At 45.3% G+C, this 19082-nt stretch overlaps 1 pseudogene across 1 annotated transcript in view; it reads left to right on the top strand.

Moving 5' to 3' along the window:
- The window catches only part of LOC147703554 (up-regulator of cell proliferation pseudogene), a 165969-nt pseudogene that overhangs the window by 40761 nt on the left and 106126 nt on the right, over nt 1–19082 (top strand). The window contains exon 2 of the transcript XR_015297374.1: nt 18736–18846. The product of XR_015297374.1 is annotated as an up-regulator of cell proliferation pseudogene (transcript). The remainder of the gene's footprint in view (nt 1–18735; nt 18847–19082) is intronic.

The following is a 19082-nucleotide window of genomic DNA, read 5'->3' as shown; positions in this document are numbered from 1 at the left end:
TCCTTAACGTTTTTTTCACTTTTAATAATTATGGGAAGGCGTAAGGTCGTGCCTGTTCCCGCTAATACGGCGGAAGGAAGGCTGGGTGTGTCCGCAAGTGTCTCCACCATGGATTATATTTTGCAAAGGGCTGCTTCTGTGTTGGACAAGGAGATCGAACTGGCCTCTCGAGGTCTCCAAATAACATTCAGCGCCTGTGTAGTCCAGAGACTAAAGTGACTGAAGCAAATGTTGGTCCTGCTACCCGGGGTCATTGCCCTGTTTCTACACTGAGCTTATGCGAAGATATAAGCGTGGATTCTGAGTATGATGCTGGGACTTCTAACCTGTCACCTACTTATGCTGATGATCCCCCTTTGTGGCTCCTTTATCACCTGTCATCGTAATAAGTAACAAAGTAGGTGGAGGAAGGGACCCTTTGGGAGCTGATGCCAGTTGACCTAGCAATATAGAGAAACTACCCCCTGCTTTACCGAGAGAAAAGGTAGCCCAGATAATGCAAGGACTCTGCAGTTGGGGTGTGGCACTAAAAGAAAAACTCAATCTATAGGGGGACAATAAAAAAATGAAATCCACCCTGGGTGTTAAACCTTCTGTACCCAATGCAGTTCCCCCTAATAATCCCCCATCCCTGGATGTTTCCGGGGCGTTATCGACACTACAGGCTTCTTTATCTAACTTACTGGATGCAAAACTCGGCCCTATTATTGAGAGGCTGACCCGGATTGAGGATTCCATAGCTGTGCATACTAGTAAGGCCACATTATCCCTTTTAGGAGATCTAAGTGCTGACCCAGGTCAGAATAATGCAAGGGCACCTGGGTATCGGACCATTCAATCGATTATTGGACCGACCTCTGTGGTTCCCCCTGCAATTCATCCTTCAGAGCAATCTGAAGCTTCTGCGGAGTATGATGATAGGATTGCTGCAGTTGGTTTTAGCAGGGACACACCCGTCTGTAGCACTGGTAGCGGCCCCGGTAGTGTCCCTGGCATCCGCCATCAACTCGGGGACGGGAAACTCGATAAAAGCGAAGTGCAGTTACAGAGTCTACCAGTAAGTATGTAGTGATTTTGGGGAATGTTCCACCTCTCCCCCGGGGGGTAGTGAGGACTATGGACAGCTTAAAAATAAAATAATTTACTGGCTCTCAATTAATACCGTCCTGGGGGATAGAGTGGCCAAAAATATCATCATGGTCCGTAGGGTTAGCTGGATCGGGAGCCTCAGCAAAACTGGCAAGGGTGACTGTATTATTATTAATTTTGACAATCCTCAAACCGCGGGTAGGATGTTGTTTGGGGACGCACATCGAGCCTCTAGTAAGCCAGGATCAGTAATCAGGGTACTCCCGCTAGGCTACTTTTATAAACCTGATAAACTTAGAGTAAGACCCTGCAATGTTAAAATGCCAGTTGTCCTAGGTGGGTGGTCACACGCATTGATTCCTGTGCACATGCAACAGTTAACACCCGCGGTCCAAACCCCAGCTCTATTTGGTGGACAGCATGGTGTAGGTTCAATGATAAGTCTACACATTAGATTTTCATCACTAACAGGGATGGAGGGCTGTGATTGACTAGGAAATGACATGAGAAATGATTTGAGAGAGGCCCCGTCCTTGATCTAAATGTTCAGCAACCACAAGAAGTAGTGAATGAGAACCCAGGGGCTCCTGTAGAAAAAAACAAAAATTGTTTATCCTGAAATATTGCAGGGTTAGCACCCAAATTCCAGGATCTGCTTTGGCTAAAATTCATGAAGCAATTCCTTGTGATTAACCTCCAAGAAACCTGGTTGGAGGAATGTGATTTATTCCTCGAGGGTTATAGGGCTTTTTTGTGCCAGCCATCCCCTCATCTGGGGGCAGAACCATGGGAGGATTAGTAACTTACATCTCCCTGACAGTTGATTGCCAGATTCAGGTCATCCCATCCCCTAGCCCAGATATATTGGCATTGATTTTAAATAGGGGAGACAAAAGTTGGGGATTTACTAATTTTTATAACTCTGCGACTTGCCCATCTGGTGTGAGTAACATTGCTACCTTGGGCACTCTTATTTACCAATCTTACGGCTCCATTCTTCATAATCTAACGGTTTCTGGGGATTTCAACATCCACCCTTGCGGAAACCCCATGTTCACCGTAGTTTCCGTGCTGGCTTGACCGCGCCTTAAGGGGTTTCATTTTGAACAATCTACACATCGGGAGGCATTAAATAACCTGACGAGTGATCTGGACATGATGTGCACCATGACCATCTCTGACCCACTCCACACTTTTCCTATACCCACCTTTAATGGGAGAGGTAGGGGGTCATTTATTGAATATATTTTAATGTCCTCCTCTTCACACGCATTACTTCGCTGTTTTAATATTGAGAACAGTGTACACAGTGATCTCAGTCCTCTATATGTGTATCTGCAAGGACCATTGTGTGGAGTTGCGTCAACGGGAATGCTTAAACCGACAGATAGCTTACACCGCCTTAAATGGTCCCAGATCACTCCAGATAATTTTACCAGAAGGTAAGAGAATTGTGCACTAACGAGGTAGGGTTGTGTTTGGATGAAGGCTCTTCCCAGGCAAGGTTATTAATGCATATGCATCCATTGTAAAACAAGTTGGAAAGTTCTTAAGTGTCCCGGGTGGCAGAACTGTGCACCCTGGACCGAGATGGTTTGATTCCGCTTGCTCCAAGGCAGCTAAAAAATGAAGGGAATCCTTGTCAGCAAACCCAAGAAATTCTGCACAGGTGCGAGTTTGTCAGAATGAGTACAAGGATTTCTTGGCAAAAAGGAAAGGAGATATGAAGGAAGAGGCCTGGAGGGAGTTGATAAACTCTAGTACCCTACGGAGTAGCTCCAGGTTCTGGAGCATCGTGAATGGGCCCCTTTTTGATCAGGATAGTGTGAGGGCCCTTGACTCCCATATTACAGAGGAGGAATGGGTGCTTCATTTTAAATTAATGTTTGAGAGCCGAATGGAGCTCCTCCCACAGGTCGGCCGTGATATGAATGCCCCTGTAGTGAATTATGAATTGGGTGAGGTGGTGGAAGGCATTTTAGGTTTAATAAGCAATAAAGCCCCGGGCCCCAACGGTATCCCCTCGGACCTATTTAAGTCTGACCCTTCATTCTGGGCGCCAATACTGGAGGCCATGTTTAACGCAGCCGCAAAAAATGAGTGCCCCGAGTCCTGGGCGACCTCTACCATCGTCCCTGTTTTCAAGAAGGGGGATAGGAATAGCACCCTTTGCTATAGGCCAATCTCTCTTCTTGATTCAGTGTTCAAGGTTGTGGGCCCGTGTACTCCTGGACAGATTGTCTAACTGGGCAGAGGAGAACATTTTAATATTTGATATCCAGTTTAGATTTCGCCCCAGGCGTTCTACTGTGGCTCAATGCCTTAATCTCTCCCTGATACGGAGTAAATATACAGTTGCGCGACCAGGTACTGTATACCTTGCCTTCATGGACCTGTCCCCACCAGGTTCTGTTACCCAGAATCCCTTGAAAATCTCAAAAATGGACCAAAAAACACATTTCTGTGATGAAAAGTTCTGGAATCAGCGTGGATCAACAAATTTCCACCCACCCAGCGTTCCCCCAGGTCTCCTGAAAAAAATGGTACCTCACTTGCCTGGGTCTGCTTAGTGCCTGCGACGGGAAACAGCGCAAAACGCAACGTGGTCGCACCTCAATTTTGCAGTGAAAACGTGCCCTTTTTTGGTAAAGAGCCTACCTTTCTTTTTTGAACCCTAGCTCTGCGGGCACCTAGGGAAACCTAGCAAACCTATACATTTTTGAAAACTACACACCCAGCCAGGGGAATTCAGAATGGGGTGACTCGACTGCCTACCACCAGGTTCTGTTACCCAGAATCCCTTGCAATGCTAAAGAATTGATAAAAAATGCATTTTCCTCACATTTCTGTGGTGGAAAGTTCTGGAATCTGCGTGGATCAACAAATTTCCACCCACCCAGCGTTCCCCCAGGTCTCCTGAAAAAAATGGTACCTCACTTGCCTGGGTCTGCTTAGTGCCTGCGACGGGAAACAGCGCAAAACGCAACGTGGTCGCACCTCAATTTTGCAGTGAAAACGTGCCCTTTTTTGGTAAAGAGCCTACCTTTCTTTTTTGAACCCTAGCTCTGCGGGCACCTAGGGAAACCTAGCAAACCTATACATTTTTGAAAACTACACACCCAGCCAGGGGAATTCAGAATGGGGTGACTCGACTGCCTACCACCAGGTTCTGTTACCCAGAATCCCTTGCAAAGCTAAAGAATTGATAAAAAATGCATTTTCCTCACATTTCTGTGGTGGAAAGTTCTGGAATCTGCGTGGATCAACAAATTTCCACCCACCCAGCGTTCCCCCAGGTCTCCCGATAAAAATGGTACCTCACGTGCATGGGTAGGCATAGTGGCTGCAAGAGGAAAAGGCCCAAATCGTATGGTGGAGACTTAAATATTACCTTTAGCAAAACTACCTTGTTTTTTGGGGGGGGGGGGCACCTGAGTTTTTACGCGGACAATGCTGCCCTCCTAACGAGGCCGGCATTAGGTCTTCAATCCCTACTTGAGGCATTTTCTAACATTATGTCAGATCGAGATCTGGCCATTAATAACACGAAATCTTACGTTATGCAAGTGGGATCATGACCAAATAAAAGCTTCCAATTTAGGGTTGGCTCTTCCTCCATCCCTCGCACAAATGTTTTCTCATATCTAGGGGTTCTCATGGATGATCAGTTACAATGGGGGCCCCAAATTACTAAGAATAGGGGGGCCTTGGTCAGGGCAAACGTGGCAAATCTTAATTTTGCCACGAAAATAGGGAGGAAACCAAGTGGTGCCATGTTAAAGGCGTATCAGGCTAAAAGCCTGGCTATAGCCAGTTATGGGAGTGAAAATTGGTGTCATACTAAAGTGAATCCTTTACAGGTGGCAGAGAATAAATTCCTGAAGCACCTGTTGTGTGCCCCCCAGAGCCTTTCTAATTTGGCTGCCCATGAAGAATTGGGGGTCCCGCATTTGAATGATACCCTGACCTCGCGCCCTCTTGTATTCTGGTTAAAATGCTGGCTGAACCAGGAGTTAAACCTCACCCATATGATATTGAGAGAGTGCTTGACACTTGATAAAGTACTCCAAATTCCATGACTTAATTATATTAAAGGAAGCCTGGAAGAGGTAGGCCACGTAGAGTTTTTTTATAAGCCTTAAACTATTACCAAGAATGATGTGGAACTAGTCAGGGTAGCCTTCCTATCACTAAAGAAACTGGATAGGGACGAGCAGGAACGCAAGAAAGCAAGTGTTCATAGGTTTCTAATGCTTAAAACAACACCACTTATGGAGCCCTATTTCCTGGGGTCCCTATCCACACATGAGAAGTTTCTACTAACTAGATTCCGGACGAACCTTTTCCATCTCTTATTGGTTAGACCTAAGGGCTGCTACAGAGGACAAGTTGCTGCGACAGTCAGTATCCACAGAACTTGCTGCACTTCATGTTCTTCTGCAAATTCTACTCAGTTCAACGGAAACATTTCCTGGTCCCTATTTTAAAGAAGTTGAATTTTAGACAAGCGCGCCTAGCCCCCCATGTATCTACAATTACTGAATGAGGATTCCATATTTTTTGTCGTGGGTTATTTAAAATCTATATTGAAATCAAGGACATGTATGGATGTAAAATGTGGGGGTTGTTGTTTCATTGGGTAGTTAACAGAATGTTGGCCTAGTTTTCTAAAGGATGTAAAAACAATTACTGAATGAGGATTCCATATTTTTTGTCGTGGGATATTTAAAATCTATAATGAAATCAAGAGCATGTATGGATGTAAAATGTGGGGGTTGTTGTTTCATTGGGTGGTTAACAGAATGTTGGCCTAGTTTTCTAAAGGATGTAAAATGAAAGCAGGCCTATTTTATTATGATGTTTTATGGGACGTCTGTTCCTTATTTATGAATAGTAGCTATGCACATTTTGATCTTTCTGGCCCCTCTCTCCTAATACTAAGAATTACCCTGGAGTGTTTTTTTTTTTGCTTTTAATGGCGTGTTTTAATCTGTCTGATTTGATGTATAAGTAGTTTTGTAACTTTTATGGTTGACCTTTTATAACCGAATGAAGTTTATTTGATTTGATTTATCTAGTAGGACCAGTATAATGGGCAACGAGTAACAGTCCTATTTATGGCTCTGTATTCAATGCATGTGTGCAGTTCCACCATCCTACTTCGGTATGCAAAAGAGAGGAGAAGCAGGAGATTTGGAATCACTGATAAAGTAATTTACTAGACCTTTGTCAAGATATTGTCTAAGATGCTGGGTTTTGAGCTCCCTTGAACCTTAGAGCTGCAGCAAGGGATTGAAGCACCTGCTCCCATTCTGATTTTATAATAATACTCCTGATGGGGAGGTAGGGTATAGTCATTTTAAATCACACACTTCTCCAAACTCTTCATAAGATAACATGATCTAAGGTCTGTCACATTTCCTATTAAAGGAGTAAACAGGATTGTAGTCAGGGACTGGTTGTGTTGTTCCAGGTGTTGCCCTAGACAACACAATATTGGGCCCGATTCACAGAATGAACTTAAGACTCAATCCTAAACTTACTACTATTTTGGTATTCACAGAATGCACTTACTACTTTTGGTATTCACAGAAGTTAGGATGTTGTCTTAAGTTTGTCCTAAAACAGACTCAAGACATACTTAAGACAGACTTAAGACAAAATCCTAACTTCTGTGAATACCAAAAATAGTAAGTGCATTCTGTGAATACCAAAATAGTAGTAAGATTAGGATTGAGACTTAAGTTCATTCTGTGATTCGGGCCCATAGAGTTTAAACTGGTGATGTTTTAGTTATTTGCCAAATTGAAAGAGGTCTTTGTGACGTCTGTAATCTTGAGGTAGGGAATTACGAAGCCAGTGTAAATTGTGTTAAAGAGGGGTGATGTGGTTGAATTTAGTGGCTGCAGGAATTAGTCTTGTGACAGAGTGCTTCAAAACTTTGAGGCGAGCCAAAGAGGGTCTGTTGATGCTTGTCAGAAATAAATTGCAGTAACTCACCTGTGCTCTAGCAACACCTTAGATAACTGTGTGGAAAACTCTAGGTTGCAGCAGGGGTTTTACTTTTTTTCAAGGAGATGAGTATTGCTTTTTCAAATTTACTTGTGCTGTTGATGTGCAATGAAATGGAAAGATTAGAGTCTAGCAAGATGTACAGTGACTTAACTTCAGAGCTCAGATTGGGGAAACACATAAACCGTTCCGAAGGTCAATTGTAGTTAAAATAAAATTCATGTTTGTGGCAAAAGAGTATTAATTTTATATTGTCTGGATTGTTCTGAAACATTGTTACACTCCATGTCATGTGTTCAGCTCTAGTGAAAGAGCAGTAGCTCAAACAAAGAGTATGGTTAGCTGATGCTTTTCTTGAATTAAATCATATCTGCAAGAATAATATAATTTCAACATTCACCATAGATTCTGAAACAACAAATGTGGGAGGTTTCCTTATTACGTAAATGGTCTGTGTTGATCCACAATGTAGTTCACTAAACTATAACTGGCGAATTTCAGTGTTTTGTTTGTTTTTATGTTAGTTTTTTTTATCTCCTTTCAGCATCTAACTGCAATGTCTCTTCAACATGTGTTTTATTGAATGAACTTAAGTTTTTTTCAATGCAACCTTAGATTTTATTACTATAATCAATCAATCAACCGATTAATCAGTCAGGTGTTTGTATAGTCATATGGGCCAATAAGGGTATACCTGGGCACCAACAGTCAAGATATCCCTAACCTTTTACCAGCATTAACCACTTCATGCACACCTGAGCACTTTTTTATAGGCACATTTCTTTTTAAACGGCTAAACCAATTAATACCAATTTTTTTTTAAAAACACGTTTTTGAGTAAAGTTCTAACTTTTTGCAAGATGTAGTATAACGCCATTCAGCCATTTTTTTCTGTATCAGAAAGCAAAGTTTTATATAGTACTTAATATAGTGAAATCACAGTTTTTGAACCCCTCCCTTTTTCTGGATGGCTGCACGCAGAACTTTTAACGACAAAGCCAAAGATGCTGAACTTTTTATTTTGAAGGTTTTGGGCCAATTTGGCAAACCGCATCAAAGTTATTAATGACGGGAATATTATTTTCTTATGTAAACTCTGACCTACCTATAAGTTTATAACTACACATTGGTGACCACGTGTTACATAATTATCACCACTGAGTAGTTATTGTTAGGACCACGTTTCCATATGAAAAGCAGTTTTTGGGAGATAAAATTGACATAGTTTAAAGAATCTTCACAAACCTTTAAAAGAAAAATTAATCCCCCTCATCACCTTCTTAGAAAGTTTAGGGATGATCTGCCAAGTGGTGGCTGAGAAAAAGGAGGGGCCCAAAACATGATTTTCCCATGCAATTTTCCATGGGAAAATTGAACAGCTATGCTGCAAAAACAGCTGAATGGAATTACACCAAATTTGGCAGACAGCTAGGTCTTTGTCCAGAAAGCATGTCTTTTGCAATTTGGTGTAAATCCTTTCAGTAGTTTTTGAGAACACAAAGTTCATAATGTATGCTTATCGCACGCTGTGGATGATCTGTGAAGCCGACGGATCTAAAGATAATATCTGCTTTGCTGCCACAAAATCAACACAAGATGCTGTGGCATCCATTTTTAGGTTGAGCCTAGACAGCGCATGCGCTGTCGCAAGACCTGCAGTAAATACGATTTGGATATTTGGAGGGGTATTTCTAGAGCGCAGACGTTCACTCCGAAGGGAGCATCTTGGCGCTGTAAAACCTGGAACCAGATCACAGAGAGAGGTAGGGGGGGGCTAGATGGCTGCTTTAGTCCAGTCGTCAGAGAGATTAAAAATCCACGTTTTGAGGAGCTTCCTAAACGGCTTCTCAAGCGTCTGAAGTCTGAGATGCCTTGGCATGCTGTTCCAGGCTCTAATAGCCAGGGTACTGAGCGTTTTTCCACCTTTAGACTTCAGATTGAATTTGGTGGGGGTCATGAGGTTTTCTTGTGAGGATCTGAGGGTACGGCCCGGAGTGTAGTGAGGGAAGCGTCTCGACAAGTAGGACGGACCGGATTTGTTGAAGGCTCGGAAGGCTACAGTGAGAATTTTAAAGAGTATTCTCTTGTGCAAGGGGAGCCAATGTAAGGATTTAAGAGCTGTGGAAATTGAGGATTTGCGTGGAAGTTTAAGGACAAGACGAGCAGCAGTGTGCAGGACACTTTGAAGTTTCGATCGGGTGGACTTTTTGGTCCCTGCCAGAAGGCCGTTACAGTAGTCTACTCGAAAGAGTATAAGGGCTACCGCAATAGTCTTTCTGGAGTCGAGCGGGAGGAAGTCAAAGAACTTTCTCAGGGACTTAATTATGCCGAAGCATTTTCCTGCTACGGTCGAAACGTGGATGTCGAAGGAGAGTTCGGAATCAAAAATAACCCCGAGGTTTCTGGCCGATGAAACTGTCTGAGGTGGAGCAGCAGAATTGTCAGGCCACCACAGGGCAGGGCAGAAAGAGGCATTCTTTCCAATGGGCAAGATCTCGGTTTTATTCGAGTTGCAGCGGAGGTGGTTGGCGTCCATCCATTGAAAGACTGCTGTAAGGCAGTGTTTTAGATTGAGTTCTGCCGTGTTGGAACTGTCGTCAAGAGGGATGATAAGCTGAGTATCGTCGGCATAAGAAGTGACGGTTATGCCGAACGATTCTATAAGGGTAAGCAGAGGGATGAGATAGATATTGAAGAGGAGGGGACTTAGAATGGAGCCCTGGGGAACTCCACAGGAAACCTTTTTCTCATTAGATTGGAAAGGGCCAAGTGAGACAGTTTGAAACCTATCGCTGAGGAAAGAGCTGATCCAGGCTAGGGCAGAGTTAGTAACGCCGATGTCCATAAGTCTATTAATCAGAATGGAGTGGGAAATAGTATCGAATGCTGCCGTGAGGTCAAGAAGGATCAGAATGGCCTTCTTCCTTTGATCTTGAAGGATTTTGATGGTATCGGTCAGTTCGATCAGGGCGGTTTCGGTAGAATGTTTAGACCGGAACCCGGATTGCTGGGGGTGAAGTAAGTTATGGGTATCAAGAAAGGTCTTGAGCTCCTTGTGGACTAACTGTTCAGTTATTTTACCCAGCGCAGGTAGCAAGGTGATGGGACGGAGGTTGGTCAAATCCGAAGGGGGTTTGTTCGCCTTTTTCATGAGAGGCTTAACCACACCTTTTTTCCAAGAGAGGGGAACAGAGCCGGTTTTGAGGGAGAGGTTGACTATTTCATTAATGATGGGGTTAACTTCATCAATGATGAGGTGGAGGATCTTAGGGGGACAAGGGTCAGAAGGGGAGCCAGATTTGCATGAAAGGATAGCTTCTCTGGTCTGAGTCAAGGTCACCGGGGTAAAGTGTTTGAGACTATTAGCAATCGGGCGTGATTGGTCCTGATCCGAAATTGAGTGCACAGGGGGGGGAGGGGGGAAGTTTTTATGGATGGAGGTGATTTTTTCATCGAAGTAGACGGAAATCTTGTCACATAGATGATTTCTGGTTGAAGAGCTTTTGGTTTGGTGAAGGATTTTACTATGGAAAAGAGGGTTTTTTGCTTTTGACTGGCCTCTTTAATGGCGTTTACATAGTAAGTTCTTTTAGCTGATTTAATGGTTGAGAGATAATTTTTCCTCTGTTGAATGTAATTGCTACGATCGCCATAATCGTAGGTTCTGCGCCATTTACGTTCCGCTTTCCTGCAGAGTAGGTGTGCGGCTGTTAGGTCAGGCGTGTACCAGGGGGCTTTGATTTTCGTTTTCTTTAAAGTACTATCTTTATTATTGGGTGGGCATCGTTTTGAAATTTCTTGAGAGAGCCAGTTGTTGAGACAAACTGCATCTTTATCGATGTTACCAGAGGGAGAGGGGGCATTGGTGGGGGAAAAGGGATGAGAAATAAGATTTTTCTGGACAGTTTTCCAATTAATGGAGTGAATGTGTTGGCGAGTGCGTTTTTTGCAGGTAGGAGGGTGACAGCTGGAGATATGGAAGAGGATCAGACAGTGATCAGTCCAAATCTGGGGAATGGGGGACAAGGTGGAGATGGACGGGAAATTGGAACAGACCCCATCCAAGGTATGGCCAAGGGAATGAGTAGGCAGCTTGACGCTTTGTTGCAGATTGAAGATATCCATTGTCTGCAGGAAGTTTCTGGTGAGGGAGTCGACAGAGGTCTCAAGATGCAGGTTAAAGTCACCCAGGAGGGTAAAATGTGGGTAACGGAGTAGAAAGTGTCCGAGAGCGTCATTTAGGGAGTCAAGGAATTTAGCGGCATTGCCGGGTGGGCGGTAGATCAAGCCACCGGAGAGGGAGAGAGTTTGACTGAGTTTGATGGAGAAACCTAGTCCCTCTGCATCAGTGAGGGGGTCGAGGCAGAAGGTGTGGCAGCTAAAGGTGTTCCTTAGGATAAATGCAACACCTACTCCTCTACCTTTCTGTCTATCCTGTCTGTGGAAGGAGTAACCAGGGGGGAGGGCAATGGCTATGTCTGGGTTACTGTCTTCAGTGAGCCAGGTCTCGGTGATCATGAGACAATCCAGGTCATGGTCAATGATGAGGTCGTGAATATCCTGACTATGTTTACACATCGACCTGGCGTTTATCAGACCACCTGTGAAGAGAGGTCGCAGGCTATTGGGGGAGGTTGGCTGCTCGGTGACGAAGTTGAGTGTCCAGCGACATTTGTAACAGCTGGTGGAACCGAATACTTTAGATAGATCAAGCTTGCAAGGGCAGCCGGATCTGCCTCGATATTGAGGATCATTTCTCCTGCAGCTTGCTATTGGTTAATTGTGGCATTGCTTTTGTTAGCAAGGCTTCTGGTTGGCTGTGGATGCGATACGTGACTTCCGTTTTGGGAGTAAGCAGCACCGACCAACTACAGTTAGGTTACGCTGCAGTGCTGCATCTTTTAATTTAGGGACTACTTTGTTGTTTTTTCCCCATGGTGCCTGGTTCGCGCATATATTTAATATGCAGGGCCGCTTTCCTCGGTGTTGCACGGCCGCTTTCCTTGTGTTGTCATCCCCCACCACCACCCGCCCTTCGCGCCTTGTTTTAATGCCCAACTTCGTGTTTATTTTTTTCTTCTAGTTTATCCCTACTTTCACCTTTAGTCACTATAATCCTGCTCCTTCTTTGTTTTCCATTTCTGACTTTCTCTCTCTCTCGCTCTGCGGCAAATTCTCCGGGTGAAAAAATGTGTCCTAGTACCAAGGCGCGATAATTGGACACATATGCTGCTGCTCGCAACTGCGCGAGCACACACCAGCAGCTCCCGCATCTCGTTTGTATTGTTGTAATGCATGTTATTTCAAATATGTTTTTCTTTTTGCTTTTGCAGGCTTTGTGATCCGCGTGTTTTGTGCGCGATGTTTCGCAGAGCTTCACAGCACTTTATTCTTTGATAATGTGTTTACTTTCCGATTTTGGAGAGGAGGGGATAAAGGTCATGCAGATTGGAGGGTACATGCTGATGAGACGTGGGGGTTGCCGAAAGAAAGATGGGCATGTTGGTGTGAGAGGCAGGACATACCGATGAGACAGGGAGGTAGCGTGCATTCGAGGGGTGGCGGTCAGGGGCAGTCCAGGCTTCTGTAACCTCTGCTGCCCCTCATCCCTGCATTACCCAAGCCCAGCCTCGTCTCCTCCGCCAACTTCACAGCACTTTATTATGTGCTAATGTTTTTACTTTCCTAGCACCGCCGGTCGAAGGGCTTCACAGCACTTTATTATTTGATAATGTTTTTACTTTCCGAGTACTACCGGTCGCGGGGCTTCACAGCACTTTATTCTTTTATAATGTTTTTACTTAGAGAAGTCGAGCGAAATGCTGTGCATGGGCGTCCTGCTGTGCCACTTCTTTTCAATCTCCTAGTACTTCGGCCGGCTCCTCAGGCGTCGCTCCGGGCCCCAGATGCACGAAAAACCTCTTGTGTGCCTGGGCAAGTAGCCGCTTTTCCTCACACTTTTCAGGTTACTGCTGCTGCACTTTAACTTCAGGGAGCACGTCAGCGGCATCCTGCTACCCCACTGCCGGGGTCTTTAATGGTGCACCTGTGTATGCCCCCGACCAAGGCTAACCGAGAGTACCTTGGCCACACCACTGCAGCGGTTCGTATTCCTTGAATGCGTTTGCCTCGAGGTAAATTGCAAACGTGAAGCACTCTTCAAAATTTCACCATTGAGCACACTGTTTATTTGCAGTCTGCACCCATTATTGTGTGCCACTGTGCTTGTTAGGTCTCGCCTGTCAATGCGCCTGCGCATTGAGCTTGCGAGAATATAGGGGCTTATCCAGAGGTTAACCAAACTGGCGATTTCATCCAGTGCCCGTGAAAAGCAAGCTCAATGCGCAAGGGCATTGACATAAAGCGCGTGCACATCAAAGCCAGCCATCTGTTCCCCAGCTCCTCCCTCCTCCCCTAATTATTCACGGCCGGCCGGCCGTACTTTCACTTTCACGGCCGCCAGGCTGTGTCTCTCGTTTCTGACCATGTTTTACATCTCTCCCCACCAACTGTGTTCCGTACATGTTTGTACTTATGTTCCTGCAGCCCTTCCACTGGCTGACAGGCTTTTTTCTCCATTCAGTGGCTCAATTGTCTAACTTGTCTTGTACCAAGGTTTCGTTTTGTTTTGCTTCACAACGTTGGCTCAGACCTCCTCTTTGCCTTGATCCCTCGCCTGAGATGTCCTCCGGCCCTCCCAGCTCCCTCCCACTCAGCGCTTAACCCCCCCCATCACGCCCATTCCCACACGTCATAACCATTCTTCTCCACTCCCACCGCCGTGCCAAACGCGGAAGTCGTTTCCAGCCCGATTAGCTACTGGGATCGCATACCGGATTCACTCCATACAGTGCCAACGATTGAACCAGGTATGCTTACTGCACCCCCTTTGCCCACCAACCCTACTCGTACCACTCCGTTTTCCCTCGTACACTAATCACCCCATGTCTTCCTCCCGCAGGTCCTGTTCGCTCAACTCCACGATCAACCCGATCGCCATTGTATTCAGAGACGTCTGACTCCGGCGCTCCAATCTACATACCCATAAGTTAGTACCCCTGCCGCGACCCCTGCGCCCCACCCCCTGCCCCACTCTTCGTACTTTTTGCCGACCAGCACCTTTCTCATTCGAGATCTCCCCAGGAAGACGCTTGCTCGCTTCCCTTTATCAGATCCATTTTGCCGATCCACTACCCCGCCTTGACTTCCTACCTCCAGGTATGATGGTTCCTGCATCCCTTCAAACCCTTCCCTGCCGTCCCGCTTTCTCATCCGTTGCTACTGACCGATCACGTACACGGCACCCCTCGGTCTCTTAATCTGCCAGCCTGCCTCCCTCCTACACCCATTTGCACGCACGACACCTTACTGCCCTCCAGCCTCCTTGCCCGCCGCACCATCACTTCACCCAGTAGCCTCCTTGTATAGTGACACACCACCCATACTCCATTAGCGGCCCCCTAGCACTTGGCATTTTGTCATCCCGTTGCCCTGTGCGCTACCCCCTTGCGCCATCTGCTCCCTTCCACCTCTCTCGCCCCACTCTCCCAGTCCATCTCTGCTTCTGCGCTCCCGGGGATTGCTCCCGATTCCCCCCACCCCCTTCCGGGAATAGCCATCATTTATCCCCCTGGGACCGACACACGGTCCGAAGGGAATTAGCGAGTTCTTCCACACGCTTTGGCCCTTACCCAGCCTCGGGCCTCCGCGCCCCGCCCAGTCAGTAAGCATGGCTACCATATTAAAAACAAGCCCAAAGTACATGCTGTATGTTTTTTAGGCCTTAAAACAAGTTACTTGGTTTTTTAGGTCCCACTCTGGAACAGACAATGCCCGACCCACGGCCTGTCCTCCCATCGCCCGCCGAACTGCACCCCAACCCAAACGGCCTCAGAAGGATGAAAGGCCCCATGCTGCGACCACCCCCTTAATGCAATGTCTCTCCCCTCCTGTACCCATCCCCTTTTCGCCTCCTCCCAAGCCATGCGACCCCCCACCTCCCTCCCCCATCTAAACTGCGAGCCCAACTCCGCCCCACTGAAACCTCAGGCCCTTTCCCCACTCTCCCCAATTAGCCCCCCACAATGCCGAAAGCTTGTTTTTAGTGGGTGGCAAAAATGCAGCTCGTCCCCTGCTGCTTTGACTGTTGTCACACAGCTCTTCTCTCTTAGCACGGTGGCTCCTTAACTCAGTTCCTTGGCTGCTCCACCTTTACAGACACCCACCCTGCCTGCCATTGTACCTCTCGGCAAATGACGAGCGCTGTCAAAGGCAGTAGGGTCTGGATTGTATGTATTGTTGACATTACAAATGCTATAGGTGTTACATTTGAAAAAGTATAAAGTATTGCCATTGTAAATGACAAAGCTATTACTTTTGCACGTTTCAAGACCCACACATTAAAATAAATTTGTCAATTACAAAACCAATAGCTCCAACTTTTCTATTGCGAGACCTATTGCATTTCCAATGCTTGTTTTTCATTTGATGCTTCCGTATGCTGCTGTTAGCTTTTCCTCTCCATGTTGGCCCTATGATGATAATTATGAGAGACCGAACACTAGGGCCCTGTTTTTGTTTTTTAAATACTTCTAGTCTTTTCTATTTTTTAACTAATTTAACTTTCATGTCCTGTGACTTTAGAAATAGTAGCAGATCTGTTGGACAGTTTTCCTCTTGATGTTGGCAGTTGGCCAAGTGACTACTTACCAGGTTGCTTTCGCCAGGTGGCATTTCGTGTTGTTAAAATTTTGTTAGAAACACATCCCGTGCAGAGCAGAGTAGGTCGATGTGATGAGGCACCGCAGCTCTAACCAGTCTCTCCTAGATGGGGTGTTACATTTTCTACTTTGTCCATCTGTGCGCACTTTCAAGATAGTCTGGACATTTTGTGCCAACTTCCTCATATACCCAGGGAATGTGCCAGTCTGTGCTATGATGAGGATGGAGAGCTAGCTGCTATTCAATTTTTACAGCTTGCCAATACTCTGAATCAGTCGTGGCTGCAGCACACCGATCAGAAATTAAAAAAAGTCAAGCTTAAAATAATTTATTTGATTCCCAAACATATATTTGGCCTAGAGATCATTTCTCTGAAAAACAAAATCCATATGAATGCCCTCGTGTAGTTAGGGTACCAACGCTAACGGAATAAAGCACCATCTAGACTACCTATAAAGAGTGGAAATGGTTTCTCATTTGTAGGCACAAGCTGAAGAATTCACTCAGTGCCACATAATTACACGCCACACAATTACACTCTACTAAATACAACATACAATCCTCATAATACCACTCAGCGCCACATTTATATGCTACAAAATTACACTGCGCTCAACGCAACATACACTCCAAATACCACTCAGTGCCACATAATTACACTGCACTCAATGCAACATACACTCCAAATATCACTCAGTGCCACATGATTACACGCCACATAATTACACTTCACTCAATTCAACATACACTCCAAATACCACTCAGTGCCACATAGTTACACACCACATAATTACACTGCACTCAATGCAACATACACTCCAAAAACCACTCAGTGCCATATAATTACACTCCACATAATTACACTCTACTGAATGCAACACACACTCCACCCCATACCACTCAGTGCCACATAATTATATGCTACATAACTACAATGCACTCAATGCAACATACACTCCAAACAATACCACTCAGTGCCACATAGTTACACGCCACATAATTACACTCTATCTATCTATTGCATCACCACGGTATCACTCAGCACCACCACAGCATCACTCAGGGGCACCACAACATCACTATGCGCTACCACAGCATCACTGAACGCCACAGCATCACTCGTCGCCACCAAAGCATCAATCTGTGCAACCATTCAACAACAACTGGTTCAAATATGTTCTCCCAATGTTTCAAGCTTTATTACAAATGTCACAAAAAGATGTTAATATTTCACTTCTGTTCTTGGATTTTCATCACAATAAAATACACTAAACATAATCTTCACAAAAGTTATTTACAAAAGTTTAAGCTATTGCCATTATAAATTACAATAACTTTTATTTAAGTATTAATTATTAAAAGAAATCAAAGCAATTGTTATTTGTAATATCAATACATCTAAGTCACATAAATACAACACATATTGCATTACAAATGCTATAGGTGTCACATTTGCGAAAGTTAAAAGTATTGTCTTTGTAAAAGACTAAGCTATTAATTTCGCTATTTTCAAAACCAACACATAAATAAAAAAATTGTCATTTACAATACCAATAGCTCAAACTTTCCTAATGCGAGACCTATTGCATTGCAAATGCTTGCTGGACTAGGCGACTCAGTCCCCCACTGTCCTAAAAAAAGTTTTAAAAAACATATAGGGATGGGGTAGGGATGCCCTTTAATACCTAGGCCTAGGGGGGTATACCCAAATGAGGCATTCCCACTGAGGATCCACTGCACCAATATTAAGGAAAATGGCAGTCTCTTTAATAAAATAACCCTCCCCAGGATGGGCCAGGGTACGGCGGATGGGCATTGTATTTTTTTGTGAGGGGACATGCGGCTCCCTCCCCGGGCCTTCCGTGGGAGCCAGGGACCCCACCGCTTGGGCTGGTTGTTATCATGGGGGCGTGCTGCACCCTCCCCAGACTTTGTAAGACACCAGAGACTCCATCCCCTGGGGCCAATTACTTTATTATGAGAAGAGAGCATGCAGCCCCTTACCTGAGCTTCTGAAGCCCCCTGGGGCTCCATTCCCCAGAGCCTCGTTTTTATGGGGAGGTAGGCGCTAGGTCAGTTCACCGATCCTTAAACCTCGTGGACCCCATCTACTGGCGCATTATCAAATCAGTGTCCCAGGGACCCCATCCCATGACACTGTTGTGGTTTTTGCCTGTGAGAGTGCAGGAAGGGAATACAAACTGAAATCCCTGTCCACACTATTCTGGGCAGGGAACATAGGTTTGCTACTGCTCGGATGAAGCACAGAAAAAAGCTGCTCCTGGCCGGGTGGAAGCAAAGTAATGGAGCGAGCTGCACCTGGCACCGAGGATAGGTGCTGACTGGGGAGCTGCCGTGGGATGTGGAGGCATTTTGGCTCCCCCACCAGCCCCATTGCTCTCCCTTGTGGATGTCAAGGTGGTCACAGCGGCACTAACATTCAAATAATAATTGGCTCCCATCCCCACCCACAATGGATGCTGGCTGCGGAGCTCGCAGAGGCCTTTGGGCTATCCCCATGACCCCAAATGATTTCCTTTGGCGTGGGTTCCCTGCACCAGCACACACTTTCAAATAATAGCCTGCCTCCCACCGGTGACCAAAATGAGTGCTGGCTTAGCAGCCGGCAGTGGCCACCTGGGCCTTAGTGCTCCCTGCGGCCCAAAACTTAATATAAAATTATATGAGCAGTTGTGGAAAATTATATTTGTTTCCTTCCTGGTGGTATCCCTAGAAGGGACAACGGCACCAACAACCTTGTTGGTTTTAGTTGTGAAGATCTGCAGGGAGCCAGCATCCTGCAGCAACATTAACATCAAAGTAAGGCTTCTTATTCATTGAATCAATGGCCCCCAGACTGGCTGATTAAAAAAATACTATTTTATAAATTGTTCTGTCTTACTTCATTTATAGATTTTCCTCCAACATATTGGTGTGACCAGCCAGGACCTCTGCGTGACTTCACCGACTGCCATCCCAGAATACTGCCTGTCCCCACAGAAGTGACTTGCACACTTTTGGAAGGTAATAGAGAAACTGCTATTCAATGAAAGTCTCTGCATGTTTAAGGAGCAGGGAGGACTCAGTGTTTGTCATTTTTAAGGTGGAAACAGTAAGAGGTCTGTTACTTTTTATATGTAAAGATATTAACAATTTTTACAATAACAATTAATTTTATTGTTCACATGCAAGATTGAGAATTGACATAATATTAAGGGACCTCAGTGGTAAGACCCAGTGGCATAGCAAGGTGGAACGGA

This window comes from Lissotriton vulgaris, chromosome 7 (assembly GCF_964263255.1).
Source record: "Lissotriton vulgaris chromosome 7, aLisVul1.2, whole genome shotgun sequence".
Lineage (NCBI taxonomy): Eukaryota > Metazoa > Chordata > Amphibia > Caudata > Salamandridae > Lissotriton > Lissotriton vulgaris.
The sequence above is the reverse complement of the archived record's forward strand: the minus strand, read 5'-3'. Positions and strand labels throughout refer to the sequence as shown.